This window comes from Humulus lupulus, chromosome 7 (genome assembly GCF_963169125.1).
Source record: "Humulus lupulus chromosome 7, drHumLupu1.1, whole genome shotgun sequence".
Lineage (NCBI taxonomy): Eukaryota > Viridiplantae > Streptophyta > Magnoliopsida > Rosales > Cannabaceae > Humulus > Humulus lupulus.
Genome location: NC_084799.1, coordinates 138,165,836 through 138,187,167, shown reverse-complemented (window position 1 = coordinate 138,187,167; position 21,332 = coordinate 138,165,836).

The window sequence follows — 21,332 nt, the reverse complement described above, 5'->3', positions numbered from 1 at the left end:
ATATAACATGAAGTTGAATCCTACTAAATGTTCATTTGGTGTGACTGCAGGGAAATTCTTGGGCTATTTGGTGACTCAAAAAGGGATCGAAGCCAATCCAACTCAGATAGACACTATCCTAAAGATCCCGTCACCCAAGTGCATCAAAGACGAACAGAAGCTGACTGGCAGAATAGCTACATTAGGCAGATTCATTTAAAGATCTTCAGAGCGGTGCCATCTTTTCTTTAATACTTTGAGAAAATAAAAAACTTTTAATGGACAACTGAATGTGAAGAGGCACTAGCCTAACTAAAATAGTTGCTGACTAGCCCACCTCTCCTCTCAAAGCCAAAAGACAATGAGACACTATTCATCTACCTAGCAGTATCTGAGACGGCAGTCAGCGCAGTCCTAGTCTGAGAAGAGGAAGGCAAGCAATATGTAGTCTACTATGTAAGCAAAGCCTTTCTTGATGCAGAAACCCGATATAGCTAGCTAGAGAAGCTAGCACTAGGACTCATCCACGCAGTAAGGAAGCTACGCCCATACTTCCAGTGCCATCCAATAGCGGTCCTGACCACCTTCCCGTTCAAAACAGTCCTCCATAAACCGGAACTATCAGATAGCCTTACCAAGTGGGTGGTAGAGCTCAGTGAGTACGACGTAACATACAAGCCACATACTTCCCTCAAATCTCAGGTATTAGGTGACTTCATTGCAGATTTTATACCTAACATGCATGTGTAGGCAGAGAAAGAACTATACTGTCTGACAGAGGGACAATCAGCCGGGATCTGGAAGTTGCAAGTAGACGGTTCAAGTAACACTAGAGGAAGTGGACTCGGACTCATCCTAACTTCACCCCAAGGTGACATTATCGAACAAGAAATCTTGTGCAGGTTCAAGGCTACCAACAATGAAGCCGAATACGAAGCAGTGATAGCTGGACTCGGACTAGCCAAAGACATGGGAGTCAAAAGGATCGTGGTCTTCAGTGATTCTAAGTTGGTAGTTAACCAAATGCAAGGTAGCTATCAGGCTCGGGATAACAAGATGATAGCCTACCTCAACAAGACCAAATAATTGTAGTCGGACTTCGATGAGTTCACTATCAACCTAGTACCAAGAGGGGAGAACAATCATGCAAATGCATTAGCAAACCTTGGATCTTCCATCTAGACAACCGAACCCAAGATGATACCAATAATATATCTCCAATGGTCAGCTGTCTGGAAAGGTGAAGAAGAGCAAGTTAGTGACATCTCCAACTAGTGAACATGGATGACTGCAATAGTCGACTACCTAGAGCAGGACATACTTCCTGAAGATAAGAACAAAGCACGTCGGGTCAAGGCTCAATCATCCCGAATCACTATTATACGAGGTAAACTCTACAAATGTTCCTTTTTCTGGTCCATATTTGAGATTCATTAACCCTGCAAAGGCCAAGTACGTACTGGCTTAGTTGCATGAAGGAGATTGCGGCAACCACTCTAGAGCACGAAGCTTGACGCACCGTGCCCTAAAACAAGGCTACTACTGGCCAACTATGCGAGCCGACTCCTTTAACTATGCAAGATGATGCAACAAATGCCAATGGTTCGCTCAAATATCCCACCAACCTCTAGAGCGTCTCATCTCAATCGCATCCCCTTGGCCATTCATGAAATGAGGGATGGACATAGTAGGCAAACTTCCAACCACACCAGGACAGAAGGTGTACATCCTTGCAGTAACTGTCTACTTTAGCAAGTGGATCGAAGCAGACTTATTCCACCAATTCAGAGAAAAAGAAGTAAAGGGCTTCATTTGGAAGAATGTAATCTATAGGTATGGAGTAGCAAAAGAGATCGTGAAGGACAACGGTTCTCAGTTCATCAGTTTTGACTTCCAAGACTTTTGCAAATTTTGGAATATCAAGCTCAACTTCTCCACACCAAGGTATCCCCAAGAAAATGGACAAGCAGAGTCATCCAACAAGACTATCATGAACACCTTCAAGAAGCGCCTTGAAAGAGCTAAGGGAAGATGGGATGACGAATTGCCATGAGTCCTATGGTCCTACCGCACAACGACTAGAACATCAACACGCAAAACACCTTTCTCTCTAGCCTACAGTATGGAAGCAGTCATCCCAACCGAAATGGAAGTCCCCATAACCAGATATAAGCTTGCTACAAATAAACAGAATTGGGGAACATGTGCAATGAGCTCAACACAGCCGACGAAAAAAGAGAAAGAGATTCAATGAGGAAGACTACCTATCAACAAAGTGTCGCAAGACACTACAACAAGCATGTCCATACTCGGACATTCAAAATTGGAGATTGGGTCTTACGAAGAGTATTCCAGAACACCAAGGAATCCAGAGTAGGTAAGCTCGACCCTACCTGGGAAGGTCCCTACCTGGTCACTAAGGTAGTCGAACATGGAGCATACAAGCTACAAGCCAAGGTGGGACGCGACATCAGCAATAGCAGGAATGCAATCCACCTAAAATAGTATCACACTTGAACGCTACCTACTCTTCCATACTTCTCTTTCAACTATTGATCTTACGAGATCTTCAATCAACCGCGTACTGACACTATCCCTGAAAAGGGTATGTAGGCAGCTCTACGAAGTGTAGTCCCATTATCATCCATTGTGATTTTCGAACTTCACCAGCAAAGTCAGATAAACGAACTATACTAACCACGAGTCAGCCTAACTGCAAAGCCCAGTCAAGTACAACATAAAAAGTCTAAGTCTAAAATAACAAGTATATTACAGTTAGATTGAGGGAAAAGGAAGGATAAATCAATAAGATAAGAAGAATCAGACAGACAACCATCCGAACAGGACATACATTAATACAACAAGATAACAACAAAATAAAGTTACAAGTTAAACTAGCCATCCATACACGAACGAACTGGACATGTTCAACATACTAGAACAAGCGAAATAGTAAAAGACATTACAACAACACAACAAAACAAAGACAGTTCGAGAAGTCTAAAAAGCTTCATACTAATACAGTCATCTTATAGAGTAAATAAACTAAATAGAGTAACAAGTCAATCATCCTGGAGTAGATCAGCAGTGGTGAGATCCCCAAAAGAAGCGGTCACCTTAGCAGCTTGATCAGCCTCCTCAGCTTTCATGTTCTCCAACCTTTCCAAATCATAAATGTACTTGGTGATGTCCCACTGATCAGCCATGACATCGCGATATTGAATTGCCATGTGGCCCCGACATTAAATTTCGGCCTCCAATCCAACCATTAGCACACGATCTTCTAGTTAGGCAACCTGACTCTGAAGTCCATTCAAGTCAGCTAAATCCAACCTCAATCGAGTAGCATCCACCTCCTTAGCCTCGAGCTGGCCCAAGCTCCTTATTCTCATGTCTAAGGGAATCATGACCACCCATCGCTGTTTTCAGAGTTGTCTGTAAGGTCTGGATGGTCTGATTCAGATGGATGACTCCTTGTAATCCTTACAGTCAAATCATACTCATAAATCACCAAGAAAAAATAATAAAGCATAAAAATAACCAAAGAGAAGGGTCAAGAATCACTGACGTGAAAAATATGGGCCAAAGAAATCTCCCCGGACTTATCCGGGCCAACCTTGTTGAGCCTTTCCTTATCCTCATGCCATAACAATTTGCTAACCTCACCCAAGTGAGGCCCCACATCCGAATAAGTGCAAGCTGAAGACGAAAATGAAAGCGAGATGGAATCATTGAACATGTCCGACAAGTCAACTGGAGTGGATCTTCTCTTTGGTCTACGACTCTTTGGAACCACAACTGGCTCTCCAGAAGCAGCCGGCTCCCCCTCGGTGCTAGAACTGCCCCCAATAGCTTTCTTCGCCTGAAGCAAGCTATCCAACGCATCTGAGCCGGATAGGGGAAGGAAATTAGACATATTATCGTCTGTAGGGAATCGGTCATCCAAGTCAATCAGAAGGGATGGTTGATACCCAAGAATCTAAAGAGATCTTTTGATAAGAACAATACGAGAAAAGACACGATTCTAAGGAAAATGAATACCTTCAGAAACCGACCGAACGAGACGCCACAATGAAGTATTACAGAGAACTATCTCAGACAAAAGAAGTTTTCAATGACGCTCGTCTGACAAAATGCCATGAACCCTAGCAACATGACCGGCTGCCTCTCGAGAATCCCACAGATAGGGAGTATGTAGACGACTTGCAAAATAAATATAGGAAATTGGCGGATAAGTAAAGAAACATCAACAAGAAAGAGAGACTACCATCAACTAATATAATTATACCATCTTCAAACATAAGTAACGACTCACAAGCAGGCTGCCACGCATGAGGGATGTCGTACTCAGCTGACCATCCGAATTGGTTGAATGTGATAAAGAAGTATCGATACTTCCATTTAGTTTTGTCTCTAGAACTTAACTCTTGAATTAAGGGTGGATCCCTCCCTTTTATAGTCAATTGAAACCTACCCTTGTTGTGAACATGTTCCTTGAGGTAATATGCATACAACAACTCAGCTACCCCAAAAGGTATTTTATACAATTCACATAGGACTTCTAAACACATTACCACTCTCCAAGAGTTAGGCATTAGTTGACCAGGGGAGATCTTGTGGCAAGAACACAGTTCTAACACAAGCTTGGGGATAGGAAATCAAAGGTTGTTCTTGAAAGGAAGCTTGTACAAACATATCAAACCAGGCAGGTCCCAATCAACCCATTCAGATCTAGAAGGAGCATGAAGGTCAAAGTATTCAGGGATATTGAAGTGGTAACATATGGTAGCTAGCTCATCCAAGCAAATTTGGGATTCGGGATTAGAACTGATAAGCAAACGACCTGGCCTACAACCCTCAATGGGATCCTTGCTATCAACACCCTTCCTAAAATGGTTACAGTCACGTAACAGTTGTTTAACATGCTTTGCTACCATCACTCTATCACTACCATCCATCCCAGAAAGGCATTCAACCCCATCATTACCCTTATCCTCAAATGAATAAGACATTTGACCTGGTGAACCAACACAACTGCCTCGATTGCTGAAAGACATGAATGCCACCTAGAACAAAACACTAACTAAGTTTGGGGAGATAAAAGGAAAGCAGTGGGTGCATAACCAATAAGACATTCTAACAAGTTCATAGCAATACTCTGTAAGCTAAGAGCAAGCTGTAGGGAATACTTATTGCAGGATCTTTATTTATTTTCATGCAATTTACATATTATCAAACAAACATTCAAATTCCTAGAACATGCTCCTATGAAATTGATATAAATACAGAGTAAAGTAAAAATTTACATTACGCAGCAGAATTGGAACAACTCCTTCATTCAATCTCTCTAACCCTTGATTCCTTTTGGTAGCAGAGTATTATCAAGAGATTGAACTAGATCAGCAACATAGTCTTCATCACCAAGCCTTTGATCAATCTAGAACTAGTGTGGACTGGTTCTCAACACATTAGATAGAGATCTAGAAAAGAAGAAGAAGAGAGAGTGGCCAAGAAAGGTTAGATTGTCTAGGTTTTCACTCACCCAATGAACAACTGAAATTGACTTTCTTATGAAAACCCTAGATATCATATTCCTTATATAGGCAACTTAATGGGCTTAATTTAAATTAATTAAAAATAATAAACAAAAATAAAAGCCTTGGGCTGCCATAAATGGACTTGGGCCAAATCTCTTTGTTTTGAATTTAAATCTCAATTGGGCCTAAATTCAAAACCTTTTATTTATTTATTTATTAATTAAATCCTTATTCAAATTAACTAATTATAATTTGAAACTTGATTTAATATTATTTATTTATATTGATACAAATTTATCAATATTAATAAATTTACGCAAAGATTCTCTTTTAATATCTAAATCCCATATCTCTGTAAATTTTCCAAATTGACCTAGTCAAATTTAAAAATCCTAATTGATAATTAAATCAAGCTCCAATAAGTTACCGTGAATTTATTTACGAATAATTTCACTACCTTATTAATTCCTCGTGACTCCACTATAGACTCTGAATTGAACCCTTGAATTCATAGAACGTATTTTTCAAACCATAAATAAGTTATCCATTGTTATAAACATTATAGTCAGTCAATCCTCTATCGATGACTTACTAACGAGATGGGTGTAAATTATTGTTTTACCCCTCATCAATATTTTATCCTTAACTCTCACTAAGTTCCTTATAAATGATATTTACGTGAACTTAATCATAGAAATGAGAACTCGATCATTTAACCTTTTGAACAAAGCAATTAAGGAAATCATATTTTCACTTCTCATACAGAAGTTATAGATTTCATATCTATGAATAATACTCCCACTCAATTACACTACTAAATCTCTAAGATGTAAGTATGGGCTAGATCGTAGGGTATGCTGGTAACGAACAAGTCAAAATATTTAAATAATATAATTAGCATAATATTATCACTCAGAATTAAGATCGACTTAACCTATGGTCAACGTTGTGACATTGACTAGATTTTATAACAACAATACTTTTTTATCAATCAATAATCAATATCGGTCCTAGTTCGATGTAACCAAATACATCTGATCTTATCTACTTGGGCAATGCCTTGGACAATACATCACACCTCGAATGTGTAAGTAGATCATATCGTAGATTGCCTAATTAGTGAAAATCCAATGCACTGATCTAATCTTAGGACTTGTTCTTTTGAACATATAGTTACAACTATAATCTACTTTGACCTAGTCACTATAATTGTAACTATCCATATGTTCTGGATTTTATAAATGTTTGTATTATTTCAATAATCATGTAATAAAACAAGCAAGCAACACGGGTGTAAAACTAAATGATTTCTACTACTTTTATTGACAATATGAAATCGTGTTACATGTCTGATATGGTTTTATAAGGGCATAAAACCCAACACAAGCCCACTCAATGAAGTCAACTAAGCCCACCATTAAAAGGGCACCGTATTAGATACGACTCATGCAACAAGCCCAAATCATGTTATTCATGTTTGCCTTACTAAATACTATATGACAACAATGTTGAAACATCTACCAGGCATCCTATCACGCATACACTTGAGTCAAGAAAGTAATTGGAGGTGGCCAAGCTAACAAGTCAGCCTGGCTAATCAAACAAACACTACCTATATAGCAAGCTACTCTCCCATCATCATTCATGAAAGGCAGTAAAAATCCAAGATGTTACCATTCCCTAAGATCAAACACAAACAATTAATAACAGTAAATCGAACAAAAACTACAGCTACAATTCGTGAAAAATGACATAAATATCATGAAGAACACAAAGAACGACATAAGAACATTCAAAACATAAGAAAGGGAACAAAGGCTTACCTTTTGAGAGCTTTTTCTCCAAACTTCCAAGCTTTAATCCAAAGGCTCCAAGATTTGAATGAAGAGTGAATACACTTCTCCACTTACATAACCCCAAAAGGGCCTTGGATCATTGACAAATGTTGATAATATGTAAAAGCTTCATGTAAATTAATTATGAAAAGAGTTGAGCAAGCATACCTAGGAAGCCTAATCAGCCTAGATGGCCCCATGCACCCGGCCGATTGGACGCCAAATGCCCATGCGCATATACCATTTGGACACTCAGCCTATCAGCCCAGGAGTCGCTTTACGTGACCTTAGGCGTACTTGGCCTCTCGGCCAAACCGCCCAGGCACGCTACCCACATAGCCACCCCGCCTCTAGGCTCCCTAGGTGCACGAGGAGTAGTCGGCCAGGTGCAGTTGGCTAATCGGCCACTCAGCCAGGTGCAGTCGACCACTCAGCCAGGTGTAGTCGACCACCCGAACTCTTGGTTCCCTAGTCATAACAGGAGCAGTTAATTAGGTGCATTCGACCACTCGGCCAGGTGCAATCGGCCACGCGGCCTGCCTGCTCGTCCCTGCACAGGAGCCTGGCACCAGACCCTCACGCCATGCATAGCGCGCATGTAGGTGCCCCATAGACAGCATTCCTGCCTACCTTGTCAACCCAGTCAGCCACCTCGACCAAAAAAAAAATGTTAATTGAGAGATATTCACAGGAGACCGTTTATGAACGTTATCTGACAATATAAACTCTCTAGTTAAACAAATTCTAACTAGAGAGTGAGAGACAAACTGTAGTGGACAAATTTTGTCCATATATTGAAAGCCCAATAAATCGGGCCCAATCCAACAAATCAAATTTACTAAACCAATCAAGTCCATTAAGACATACTTCAAACCCAACATGGCACCCTTACTAGTAATACAAACCTAGATAAACATAAGCAGGAGGCCATGATGTCTAATCGGATCACCCAACCAGACAATCTATACTCGGCTTGTATCCGAATACACTCTATCAGCCAAGGGAAAGGAATGAGAGGAGAGTCATACAACTCATCCCAGGAAAGGTGGAAGGTAACCGCTAGGCGCGAGTTAGACGGATCAAGTAGACGAAAAGGCAACGGTACAGAAATGAACTATAAGAAGAATCCTAAGGGGATGAATCGGGGGATGGGATAACGAGTATTCAAAACTACTAGACTGGACGAGATTCTCAGTAACGAAATCAGTCAGACCAGATCGCCTAGCGCTGCCGTCACTACTGCGATAATCATTCTCAATTGTTCTCATTCTTGATTACCTTGCAATTTTACGATTTCTATTACGTTCTATAAAAATCCAACTGATTTGAGCATTGGAATCCCTTTGGCTGACATCCCACTGATGCTCCCAATTAAACTTCCTGTTCCTCTCTTTGTTCTTGACAGGTTGCCGGTGCCTGCTTAATCAATTATAGGAAATCATATCTACAGTATGTGATGCATGTGATTATGTTATGGCATGAATGTTGAATATGGAATTGATCAGAGCTTGAGACTCTATAAATGTGCACGATTATGATTATGCTTGTGATTATTTATTGAGCATGTTGAATGCCTTATATCTGGATATTTGACATATGATATATGCCTGTTTGCATTACCTCATTGAGCAAGCACTGACTTATTAGTCAGAAACGGCAATAGTATTGAGCGCTGGTCGTAAAGCTCTGACTTATCAGTTAAGAGCGACAATAGTGATGAGTGCTGGTCGTAAAGCTTTGACTTATCATTCATGAGCGGCAATAGTACTGAGTGCTGGTCAAAGAACATTGACTTATTAGTCAAGAGTGGCAATAGCGCTGGTCGTATTGGTTAGGCTAACCAGAAGCGTTAGGTACACTTATACAGAGGATATGGCTAAGAGACCTAAGATGACTTAATAGTCACATTTTCCTAGCATTTGCTTATTAGTCAAGAATAACCTTAGCACGTTGAGTGCTGGTAAGCGCCAGGTACGCTTATACAGAGGATATGGCTAAGAGACTTGAGGTGACTTAATAGTCATATATCCTAGCATTGACTTATCGGTCAAGATCGGCAATAGCGCTGGTCAAAAGGCACTGAATTATTAGTCAAGGACGGCAATAACACATTGAATGTTGGTCGTAAGGCATTGACTCACCAATAAAGCATCCCCCGTCACCTATAAGACATCTGGCATTACCTCGTCCTCAGTGAGATATTCCAGCTCATGGGGACAGTAGGAGAAATCCTCCCCCATCGGCCAATACTTACATCCCACGGACGCGTGTCGAGAATCCAGGTCCTCGATCCCAACCGCGAGTTGTAAGCTTCACAAACGCAAGTTACTAGACCGAAAGCCATCATAGTGGCAGGTTCGAGATTGACCTAAGGAATCATTTGAGCTCAACACAAATCCTTCAGTATGACCCGCAACCCAATTTGCGAGATCATCTGAACTCACAGAGAAGGTAGCTAGCTTGGGATGAAGATATTAGCTACACTCGACAAGAGGGGGGTCCGTCCATAGTACGCGACAACGGTGATGCCCTACCGAACCAAGCTCAAACTTGGAGGGACAATAACCTACCAAATGCGTACAATAGGATGGGAGCTGTTGAACAACCCCTGCTAACCCAGGGACTAGGGACCAAACCCTTGAGAGGTTAGCTTTGATGGAAGAACAAATGAAAATACTTTTATCCTACAAAAAAGGATGATTGCGACTTGGACAAGGAGCTTGAGCCTTTCGCTCCAAACATTGCGGTGGCAACATATCCCGTAGGTTTTAGGATGTCACACATGTCAAAGTTTGATGGAGAAGGAGATCTGTCTGATCACCTCGGAATGTTTAACACCATGATGATGGCCCGCAATTTCAGGCTCGATCTAAGGCGTATTTTGTTCCCTACAACTTGGGTCGGGCCTGCCAGGCAGTGGTTTAATCAATACAAGAGGCATTCCATAAGCTTGTTGAAGAAATTTTCTTCTGATTTCAAAAAAGCATTCCGAGCGTCACATGTAGCTTGGGTTGAGGCTAATTCATTGGCCAATGTAAAGCAGTAACCTGGTGAGACGTTGAAGGAAAATCTGAGCAGATTTGCCAATGTCGCTGCACGAGCTAGGGATGCTGATGACAACTCCAAGCTCATGGCAATGAGGACAGGAATCCTCATCGGGGTAAATTTATGGCAGGAAATCCAAAGAAAAGGAGTTAATAGCTTAGATGAATTCTTGTCCCGAGCTTAAGAATGGATAAATCTAGAGGAGGCGCGAGCTTCTGTCGCGGGAACCAGCCAGACCCCTATCCAACCTGTTGGAGCAGTAACGGATGTTGCAGCTACGACTCAAACTGTTACCCAGAATAACCAAGGGAGGAAAAACAAAAGGAAGGGGAATGGTGAGGGCAACCAGTGCGGGACAAAGAAAAATAATCCTAGGGAGAAATTCAAGCCTGTCTATGCTACCTATACCGACCTAACTAACACCCGGGAGAACATTTTTCTTGAAAATTCTAGTCTCCTTCCATGGAAGAAGCTAAAACCATTGAGGAACCAGAGAGCGAAGAGAGATCCCTCAAAATTCTGCCGATTCCATAATGGCATTGGTCATAACACTGATGATTGTTGTTAGTTGAAGTATGAGATCGAAACTCTCATTATAGCTGGATCGTTGGCCCAATACGCCCAAAATCGCATAGTCCCTAGTCAACCCACCAGGCAGAACCCTCAATTAGTCCCTGAAGCTCCGATAGGCCAAGCTGGAGCTCAGGCAAATTAGGTTGAACCTCCTTCGGTAGTAGGGGGAGATATAACCACTATTTTGGGAGGACCACATCTGGCGGGCACGAGTAGTGAAGCCCAAAAGAGGTACATTAACGAGCTGAAGTCTCATAATGGGGTGGAGTTCGCCCCAGAGAAAAGGCTATCGAAACAGCAGCGATTGGAAAAGCAACCAATCATTCTCATGGAAGAGGACGCTAGCCATGTCCAATTTTGACATAATGATTCACTGGTGGTAACCGTTCAGCTTGCCAGCCGAAGGGTCCGAAGAACACTAGTGGATAACAGAAGTTCTGTGAATCTACTTTTTAGGACCACCCTGGAAAAAATGGGATCATTCGTAACTGATTTGAAGGCGACCTTGATGACTCTGTACGTGTTTTCAAGAGAAGGGTCAGTGGCCATCGGGACGATTGGACTAGTGGTGACATTGGGAGAAGAGTCACTAACTATTTCCAAATTACTCGAGTTCGTGGTAATCGATTTTTTGGCCACATACAATGTGATTTTTGGCCAACCTATGCTGATGGAATTTGAAGCCATAACTTCTATTCGCCACCTGGCAATGAAATTCTCCTCAACTACAGGAACATGCACAGTAAGAGGCAATCGGCTTGCTGCTAGGGAATGCTATATCATTTCTATGAAGGGAAAATCACAACTCGGACAGCAAGCAATGGTCATAAATGATGGGGATGAGGAGTTCCAGGAAGTAGAAGTTAGTCATGGGACAGAACAACCTCAGCAGAAAGAGGATAGGGAGGTCACCCAACGCGACAACATTGACCCGCGGGTAGGTGAAGACAGATCAAAGCTCAAAGCTATAGAAGATCTCGAGGAAGTAAACATTGATCCTAAAGAAGCTTCAAGAGTCGTAAAGATTGGAAAGAATCTTGACGATAAAAGAAAGACGGAGCTGGTCAATTTTTTACAGAAAAAACCTGGACGTCTTCGCCTGGTCACATGAGGATATGGTGGGAATCAATCTGAATATAATAATGCACACTTTAAATTTGGAAAAGAATGTGCCTTCAAAATCCCAAAAATGGAGACTTTTGGGAATGACCCGAGCTGAAGCCCTTGAGGAAGAAGTAGCGCGGTTATTGAAATGTGGGTTTATCCGAGAGGCAAATTACCCGATCTGGGTAGCCAATCCCGTGCTATTCCCAAAGCCAAACGGGAAGTGGAGAACCTGTATCGACTGCTCTGACCTAAACAAAACTTGTCCCAAGGACTGTTTCTCACTGCCAAGGATTGACTAGTTGGTAGATGCCACGACAGGTCATGAGCTCATGTCTTTCATGGACTCGTACTCTGGATATAACCAGATCGCAATGAACCCTGCGGACCAGGAGCATACTAGTTTCATGACCGAGCATAAAGTATATTGCTACAAAGTTATGCCATTCGGATTGAAGAATGTCAAGGCCACATACCAACGCTTGGTTAACAAGATGTTCGCTAACCAGATTGGGAGAAATATGGAGGTGTATGTTGATGACATGCTTGTCAAGTCAAAGACTGCTGAAAACCATGTATCTAATCTGGAAGAGTGTTTTGGAATATTAAGGAGGTATAACATGAACTTGAATCCTCATAAATGCACTTTCGGGGTGGCATTTGGAAAGTTTCTAGGATTCATAGTCAACATGAGGGGAATAGAGGTAAATCCTGAAAAATTAGATCGTTGTTAGAAATTCCTTCACCCAGGTCATGTAAAGAAGTTCAAAGCCTAACTAGAAGGGTGGCAGCTTTGAATCGCTTCATTTCAAAATCCACTGACAAGTGTTTGCCATTCTATAACTTGCTCAGAAGAAACAAGAAATTTGAGTGGACTAAGGAGTGCAACCAGACATTCCACATCCTAAAAACGCATTTGGTTGAGCCCCTGGTATTTTTTTAACCAATATTTGGAGAGTCTCTGTTCCTTTATCTAGTCATGACAGAGGATGCCGTCAGCGCCTTGCTACTTCGAGAAGAAGACAGTGCTCAGAAACCAGTGTATAAGCAAGAGGCTTCTCGGAGCTAAGTCACGATATCCACTGATAGAGAAGCTAGCATTCTATCTAATATTTGCTTCCAGAAAGCTCCGGCCATACTTCCAGTCCCATTCTATCAACGTCTTAACCGACAACCTTTTAAGGCAGGTTTTGCAAAAGCCTGAAACGTCGGGACATCTTTTCAAATGGCCATCGAACAACCAATTCGAGATATTGTACAAGCCATAAACTTCAATCAAGTGTCAGGACCTTGCTGATTTTATGGATGAATGCACCTGTTTTCAAGAAGAGCTCTTGAGGGAGTCAGTGCAGGAGTTATGGAAAATCTTCGTTGACAGATCATCAAACGAGAATGGATCAGAAGATGGAATCATTGTAATCTCACCAGAAGGACATTGGTTCCATACAACTCTGAGATTCAGATTTGAGGCATCCAATAATGAAGCAGAATATGAGGCCTTGCTGGCAGGACTGAGGGTGGAAAGAGAGGTGAAGGCAAAAGTCGTCCAGTGCTATAGTGATTCCCAGCTCGTGGTGAATCAGGTATTGGGAGAATACCAAGCTCGAGGCATCAAGATGGTGGCCTACCTAGCTAAGATAAAGGGGGAACTTTCTAAATTTGAGTGCAGCTCTATTGAACAGATAGCATGTGAGCAGAATTCTAATGCTGACGCTTTTGCACGACTTGCTGCCACGAAAGAGACTGAAACATTAAATGTAGTGCCAGTTGAGTTCTTGGAGAGCCCAAGTGTAACAGGAGAAGCAACAGAGGTCGGAATGATTGACATAAGACCGACCTGGATGATTCCCATAATGGAGTACCTCGCAACTGGAAAGTTACCTGAAGATAGAAAAGACGCGACAAAAATACTCTATCAAGCTCCACGGTATATAATAGTCGATGGAACCTTATATCAGCATGGTCATTCGTTGCCTCTCCTGCGATGTGTTCTACTCGAGGAAGCCAAGACCATTTTACAAGAAATACATGAAGGTATTTGTGGAGATCATGCTAGGGGCAAAACCTGGCACTGAAGGTAATGAGACAGGGCTATTTTTGGCCCACTTTAACGAAAGATTCGATCTTGTATGTTCAGAAGTGCGACAAATGCCAGCGTTTCACCATAGTTTCTTGAGCTCCTCTAGTTAAGCTAACAATGATTTCCTCCCTGTAGGCGTTTGTAGCATGGGGAATTGACCTGATAGGCTCCCTAACCATGGGAAAGGGAGGAGTTCGATATGCGGTGGTAGTGATCAATTACTTCATGAAGTGGGTGGAAGCAGAACCTCTGGCAACCATCACCTCAAAGAGGACCCTGGATTTCATGGTAAAAAATATCATCTGTCAATTTGGACTCCCTAAGAAGATCGTGTCAGACAATGGGACGCAATTCGATAATGTTCTCTTCACAAACTTTTGTGAAAAGTACGGCATAACGAAGAGTTTCTCATCGGTAGTATACCCATAAGCCAATAGACCGGTTGAGGCTGTTAGCAAGACCCTTAAGGTGAGCTTGAAGAAGAATTTAGACAAAGCCAAAGGATTATGGCCCGAATAGCTCCCGCAAGTACTTTGGGCATATCATACATCTCATAGGACCTCCACGGGGCATACTCCTTTTTCCCTAACTTTCAGAAGCGAGGCCATGCTTCCAATTAAATCCATCACTCACAGGCAAAGGACGTTTGATCAAGAACGGAATAACGGGCTACTTAACGTATCTCTCGATCTGATTGAAGAAAAATGAGAAGAATCGCAATTACAGCTTGCCCATTATCAACAAAAGATAACTCGCTATTTCAATTCAAAAGTCAAGGGGTGCAGAATTGGATTAGGCAACCTGGTTCTCCGAAGGGCCTTTTTGGCAAATAAAGACCCTAAGGATGGTGTGTTGGGCCCGAACTGGGAAGGACTGTACTAGATCATAGATGTCTTACGCGAGGGAACTTTTAAGCTAGCTCGACTGAATGGGGAAGTAGTCCAACGGACTTGGAATGTTGTTCACTTGAAAAAGTATTATCAATAGTACTACCATCAATGTAAGGCTTGTTTATAAAAGAAGTTTCAATTAAATAACGAATGGATTATTAAACAATCATTTCTTAGTTTTATTATTACAAGCTCGTGTTCTCATAATTGTAAAAGCAACCAGAAAAGTTTATACATTCTGTTTGCTTGGGGGGCACATAACCGAGGTCGGTGAGTTTTTTTTAAAAAAAAAAAAAGATTAAGCTTACTCGGATAAGATTAAAAACTTAGAAGCTTAGAAAAATTGATTATTCAATGGCTTTTTAAACTCGAGTTTTCAATAAACCTAGCACAAACTAAGCTTTAATTCATCTAAAACCATGGATATAACCAAGTTCGAAACTTAGAAGCTGGAAAAAAAATGATTATTCAAAGGCTTTTTAAAGCCTGAGTTTTCAATTAACCTAGCCTGAACTAAGTTTAAGTCATCTAAAACCCTGGATATAACAAGGACTGAGGCCTGATTCTCTGCAGGTATAACGCTATTAAGCTTATTAAAATCCCTGGAGAAAACCAGGTCCAAGGCATGATTCTTAACAGGTATGATGCAAATAAGCGAGCAGAACCTTGGATACACCCAAGATTGAAATAATCTACATCAATCTAAAGACGATTCTTAAGATTTCAAATGTGCAAAAGTCTAAGAATTCATAAACATGAGAATAGTAAAGAAGACAAATAGATTACAACTCAGATGTATATTCAAAAGAAATCCTCGAGCTAAGCTTGGAGGCAATTGTTTTTATCCCAAGGGATTATTGGAAAATGATTACAAAAGAAAATCATAAATGAGATCATTGGGCTCCGTCAGCTCGCCTTGCCGAAGTAACCTCCTCACCATCTCCCTCCGCTGCTCCGGAAGCCTCACTAGTTTTCGAGGGCACTTGCAAAAGCCAAGCCTTGAATTTAGCAAGGTATGGATCCCACAGCCCGAGCTCCATGAAGGAGAAGTTCCCGTCCTAGTTGAGAGCCCATCAATGGTAAAGCATCTCCTCCATGGTTGATGATTACAATGCCGATTCCTCCTTGGTTTTAACTTCGGCCTCGAGTAGCTTCATTTTGAGCACACCATTCTCAGCCTGAAGCTATTAAGCACGTCAGTTTGCCTCTACGGCCTGAGCTTAGGAGGCGAACAATGCAGTTTTTGCAGCCTACTCGCCTTCTTGGGAAGAGATAAGAGCAGCCTTAGCAGCATGCTCATTCTTCTGAGCAACTGTCAAGGCAGCTTTGGCAGCATGCTCACTTTCCTGAGCAACATTCAAGGCAACCTTGGTAGCGGCCAGCTCGGCTCAGATCTCTTCATTTCTGGCCTTAGCATGAGCTATGCTTTGGTATTGGGCCAAGACGGACACATATTAAACAAAAAAGAATCAGATGTGGGAGGATTCACAGTGAGGTTCATCCCCATGGCAGATTCGAGGACATCCTCCGAGCTGCACTCCTCTATGGCCCTGAAATCCCTCGTACTGGCTTTATATGCGTGGCCCACCATGTGAATCGTCGTCTCATACACTATATCCCGAAAGGCCTCGGGGATCTTTTCCAGGTCCTATGGCTCAACTGGTATTCAGACAATGGGGGCCTCGGCTTGAATTACTTGGGGAGGTGGAGACATGTTTCGAGGGGGGAGGAGGAGGAACTTTCCCAACGGTGACAGTAGTCACGAGAGCTAGCTCCCAAGCAGAGCTCGTGTCTTTACCCTTAGAGGGGGATTTTGTAGTATCCCCCGTTTTAGGGGTGGCCTTCTTCGTCATCCTGGGCCTCTTCACGACTGGGCCCGTTCTTGACCTTTTAGCCTAAAAGGCATTCCTTAGGTCGGGAGCTCCTGTCGATTCCATCTCTTCACCTGAAAAGAACAAAAGGGAGTTAATTCACAAAAGTAATGTTTCAAAGATATAAAAGGGGGGGGGGGGGGAGTAAAGATCCTACCCTCCGGGCTGGGGGAGGAATCTATTACGACCAGCTCGAGTGTATGAATCGAGCTAAGCACGACCTCCAACTCTGGGATTAATGGAGGGGAAGGGGATTCTAAGGCTACAATTTCTTGGATCCTAGGGGGTTTAGGTCTCTCCTCAGGGCTGGATTTGTCTACATACTGCCTAAACCCAGGAGCAAATGCCCCCTGGAGCAGAGAAAGCCCATTCCTAAGGTTAGTTTCATATTCCTAGCCCTTTTTGGTCGGGGGTTGCTTTGAGACAAAAATAAGTACAAAATATCTGTTGGAGGGGGGGTCCTCCCACTCATGCCTCAGAAATAAGTACTTTAGTCCCGCCAGAAGTCTGTAGGAGTTCGGGGGAAGTTGGAAGGGAGCCAATTTGATGTAGTTTAAAAAATCTACGAAATATTGGTCCAGGGGAAGAAAAGTACCAGCCTTCAGGTGCTCGTCACTCCAAGCCCCGTAATCATCTTGGAAAGGGGCACTTCTCTGCTCTCCTTCAAAGGCAGGTCATGCGAGGAGACCTCCAGTTCCTAGCTCTATGTTATGACTCAGTAGAATTTTGTTTACTCTCCCCTGAGTCGTTATCTTAGAGACTATGTGTTCAACCTCGAAGAAAGCGTTGGGATCAACGACGACCTCCCTCTCCACCACAGTACCAAAATGTGGGATAGGAGATTCGGAGGTGACTTGTTTGGCTTTGTGCTTGTGTTGGGTAGATGAGCTCGCGGCGGTCTTCTTTGGAGGCGCCATAGTTTAGATCGCCTGACAACAAAGTGGCCTAGTTAGTAGGCAACCTAAGATGGTGTATAACTATGGTCATGGAGATATAGAGGACGAAGAGAATTACTTTCAACATTTGAAAGTTTATACGAGCTAAAGTTGGTTCTAACCTCATCGCGTGATGCCATGCGGTATCCTAGGCTACGCGCCTCAGTTTCTTAACAATCCCCAAATACTTCGGGATCCGCGTGTCAGAAATGTCAGACCCACTACTTTCCTTGGGAAAGCGGTTTAGTGTGATCCCACTTAAGAAAGCGTAACCCCTAAGCTACCCTGAATGAGTATTCTTTAAACCAATTTTCCATTGGGCTACCCCAGATTAACCCAAAACTTTTCCCAGTTTTAGGATGTCTTATTTCTATAACATGTTCGGGCTCACTCATTAAGCCTAAATCGAAACCTATTTCCTATGAGCATTTAGAAATAGCCTAACGGTAACAAATAATGAACGTTGTTAATGAACATTTTTGAGAACATAAATCTCATTGGATAATGACGAACAAAAAAAAGGACAACTTTTCAAACCAGGGGATAAGGTACTTACAGGAAATAAGTTCGTTTTGGAGAAGATGTAGATGCGGCCATAGGAAGCTCCTGGAAAGCTTCTAAAGGTTTGGAACACGATGAAAGTTCTGGGAATTCTGGAGAAGAAGAAAGGGTGCTTGAAAGTTTAAAAGGGGGAAATTTTTTAATACAAAGGTGGTGAGGTTAGAAGACCGATCACCCTATTTATATGTAAACTACAGAAATTAATTTGGGCCATCCAATAGGGTAAGCTTGAGATCCAAGGGCCAAGATTAAATAGACGAGATGGTGGTAGAAATTTGACAAGACAATTATTTAAGTCCTCGAAACCCGAACAGATGCCAATCGCGGAAGGCTACGTGTCCAGTACTCGAGTAGTAGGCAGGCACGATTTTATGTGGCAGAAGTCTAAAAGCCCCTATTGTGTATGTCAAAAGAGGACGACATCAAACACGAGCAAGGGCTTGCAGGGTAAATGTTGTATTCTAATTTTAGCACAAGTTCACTCACTCAGCTCAAGTATTCAAGTAATCTATATTCAGATTATTGATGTGGATAGACATTTTAGTAAAGGTACTTTATATAATTAAGATTATATATGACTGGACTGATGTGAATTTATTTATTTATAAACTTACCGTTTGGCATAAAGATTTCATTAATATATTAAAATATGATCATTTGTGGATCAGTCTAAATACTCGCGAACTAAGTTAGCATTCTAGGTCCCAGTTGCAGCCACGAGAGATTCAATAGTAGAATAAAAGGGTAATACTTTGGTGGAGGATACTAAGAGGCCATCCCCTCGTGGGATCCATTTATTATAATAAATTGAAGTGGACATTCCATTACTTATTTTCCAGTGAGCATCCTCAAGCATAAGTTCTCTCCCCTATAACAAGTTGCGCCAAAAAAAGGTGGAGCAAGAGGTTACCTTGGCTTAAATGAACGATGAACCCGCATAATAGAGGCCATTGAGAACATGGGCTGCCATGGAGTTAGGGTAGATGTAAATTCTCCATGCCTGCTTTGCTAACATAGATTGGTTGAATAGAGACAAAATTCAAAAATTAGTCCCCCCCCCACCCCCCACCCCCCCCCCCCCATCATTTTTGCTTGCGCCAGCATAACTTTTCCCACGAGCACCAATGCATATTTTTCTTGAATGAAACTCTTGAGAAAAAGGCTTTCCCCACCCCACCAAAATCGTTCACAAAGCCTATGAATTTCAAATATCAAAGAACACGGAAGCTTAAAAAAATGCATAGAGTAAGTGGGAATCAGTTGAATGACACTCTTGAGAAAAAGGCTTTTGTGATCCCTTCCAGCGTAACAAGGTAATCCCAAATATTTCTTATGGAAAGGTACTACATTGACTCCCAAGGAAGAAGCCAACCCTTCCTTTACAGATGCATCCACGTCAGGACTAAAACAGACAACAGATTTAGAGAAGTTAAATTTATGGTCCCGACACCTTTACAAATACTCAAGGACAGGCCTTCAACACAAACAAGGAATAAGAAAGAGGACATTGGATCTCCTTGGCAGAGGCATCTCGAGGGTATGATGGACCCACAAACTTCCCCATTAATGAGCAACGAATATCTCACAGAGGATATGCAACGATGGACTTTGCGAACCCAATCTTCATGGAAGGCTAACCTTGACATCATACGACACAAGAATGACTACTATTAATAACCAAGGTTATTATTTTCTTATAAGATCATTAATCATGACCATAGGTTAGTTTTATTAGTTTATAGTTATAACTTTAGTTGTGGAATTTAAAAAGATTGCTTTAAGTTTATTTATTTTACGTAATCAATTTTATGACCTGGAAAATAATTAGAATTAGGATAATTAGAATTATTTATGATTAGTATTTATAAAGATTTTAGCATATGATTAAGTTAGAGTATCGTTTTAATTTTTTTTATTAAAACATGTACACATGTTACTTGGAGACTTAAGTTGTGTGCATGTGGCATTAAAATAAGTCACAAAGTTGAATTTTACTAGCATTGGCCGAAATTCCCTATAGATTAAATAGGTGGAATCTTTTATGAATTAAATAAATGAGTGATAAAGCTTAAATTGAAGAACTAAGTTGAAGTCCATCCTAGTTATCGTGAAAATATATATACGCAAGTGCACGCAATCGATTCAAGTAATATATGATAAGAAAAGTATCGTTCCCTCGAAGACTATCTTCCAAGTACCACTAATTGTTTTTTAAAATTTCTATTTGGCAACTAAGAATTTGACTTTTGAATTTAATTTTAAATATGAAAATACTTTAAACAAGAAAACAACTAACTAAAAGATTTAAATCACTATGAAAAAGACCTAGGATGTTAATTTCATCAACTTTTCATTCTACTAGTTGTATTAATCAATTCTAGATTTCTTTCTTTATATTCTAATAGCAGGTTAACATAAATCGATTCCTATTCTTTTTCAAGATATAAGATCTTAGCCTATATGTAAGTTTTCTACATCTCTGTGATAAACTTAAACATATAGAAGGCATTAAGCATAGAAACCTAATTACTACACAAGTCATATAGGTACTTTCGTCCAATATGCAACATATGTCTATATAATGATAGCATATTCAATTCTCATCTTTTGAATTTCGAATCAAAATCATTAAAGCAAGCAAATAGTTATCAAGTATTTACTAGCATTAAACACACATTATATAGATTAGAATAGAGAAGAAAAATAAAAAGAATATCATGATTCAATTAGATAGAAATCCAAGTGACTACATTAAACCCTAGATAAAAATTATTTAGTTAAAGAAGAAATAAAAATATGAAACTGCAAAATATTTAACCTAAGAACCACAATTAGTCTCTAAAAAAGCGTAATTAAAAACTGACCTATGACTTAATTAAACCCTAAACACGAATTTATAGTACAAAATTAAAAGCTTCTGAG